Genomic DNA, 1,697 nt, shown 5'->3' on the forward strand with positions numbered 1-1,697 from the left:
TTTTTTTTTAACAAAAACAAGATTAAAATTAGGATACATAGAATGTATGGTATTTGGTAGCAATTTTTTTTCTCTCTTCTTTTATTTCAGAAAAATGCAATAATGTATGAAAGATTTTATTTTTTTAGACTATAATTTATTTTACCATTATTTAAATCCATGCATTTTATATAAAATGAAATATTGATTTCAAATTTTGGCACAAAACCAGCAATTTAGTGGGAGAGGGTAAGTTGATTAAATCAACGTCAGTGCCCAACTGGTACTACTTTTATCAATCCTGAAAGGACGAATGGCAAAGTCAAACCCAGCAGCATTTGAACCAAGAATGTAAAGAAGAATGAAATGCCACTAAGCATTTTGTCCAGTTTGCTAATGATACTGACAGCTCAGCACCTTATAAAATGATATACTCGTCTCCTTCTTCTGGCAGGTCTCGCACAGCCCTAACCTGCAGTTGTAGGTGCATATGGCAAGGTTAGTCCTGTTCCATGATGGCCCACAGGAACCTGTGATTCTTAGCAGCATCTCGTTGCACTCCACCGTCATGGAGTGGCTCAATTGACGTGCAGGGTACTGAGGCCCTTCCTTTTCTCTTCGTTCTTCATGCTTTAATAGGACACCATCCCACTGGCTGGGTGGGCAAGCCGACATTTTGTTGGATGGCCATTGACTGTTCAGGAGTTCATCTGCCCTTTGATGGGTCTTAGTTTTTGTCCCACAGCGTCTCCAACAACACTCTCCTCACCAAGCGAGCCTGGTGGGGTTGTCAGTTTAGTCGCTGATGACCCGACCATGCAACAGGTTGTACTGGATTACACATTACCAGTAGCACTCTAGAGCAACCTGACATATGGTCGTGGCACAAATAAAATGATGTATTAAAAACTAATGTCAGAGATGCAAGTATGGCTGTGTGGCCAATAATCTTGCTCCAAAACCACATGGTTCAGAGCCTGGGTCAACTAATACCTTGCAAGTGAATTTAGTAGATATAAACTGCAGAAAGCCAATCAAATGTATGCATAACCTTACGAAGGAAATGACGGAGAACCAAGATATGTGGCACATTGTTTTACTTGAGAAGATCTGCCCATCACAACAGAATTGAGATCCTAAAACTGAGGTGCCACTTAAACAGCACCCTGTACACTCTGTAAAGTGGTTGGCATTAGGAAGGACATCCAGCCATAGAAACCAAGCCAAAACAGACAATGGAACCTGGTGCGGTCCCTAGCCTCGCCAGTTCCTGTCAAGCCATCCCACCCATGCCAGCATGGAAAACACATGTTAAAATGTTGATGTTGATATATATATATCATCATCATCATCATTTAATGTCCGTTGTCCATGCTGGCATAGGTTGGACAGTTTAACTGGGCTGGCACACTGGAAGGCTGCACCAGACTCCAGTCTGATTTGGAATGGTTTTCTACAGTTGGATGCCTTTCCTAAAGCTAACCACTCCAAGAGTGTAACGGGTGCTTTTACATGCCACTGGCACAAGTGCTATTTTCTTGACACCAGGGTGTGTTAATGTGCCACCAGCACGGGTGCCAATTTGTGTAACACTGATGTCTGTCACAACTGCGATTTTGCTCGGCTTGATGGGTCTTCTTCTCAAGCAAAACATAATGCCAAAGGTCTTGGTCATTGCCTCCATGAGGCCCATCACTTGACAGGAACTCAGCCACCTT

At 42.5% G+C, this 1,697-nt stretch overlaps 1 protein-coding gene across 1 annotated transcript in view; it reads right to left on the reverse strand.

Moving 5' to 3' along the window:
• The window catches only part of LOC106883925 (tetraspanin-15), a 108,516-nt gene that overhangs the window by 9,706 nt on the left and 97,113 nt on the right, over window positions 1-1,697 (reverse strand). The window lies entirely within an intron of this gene.

The sequence above is a fragment of the Octopus bimaculoides genome, chromosome 9, assembly GCF_001194135.2.
Source record: "Octopus bimaculoides isolate UCB-OBI-ISO-001 chromosome 9, ASM119413v2, whole genome shotgun sequence".
Classification (NCBI taxonomy): Eukaryota; Metazoa; Mollusca; class Cephalopoda; order Octopoda; family Octopodidae; genus Octopus; species Octopus bimaculoides.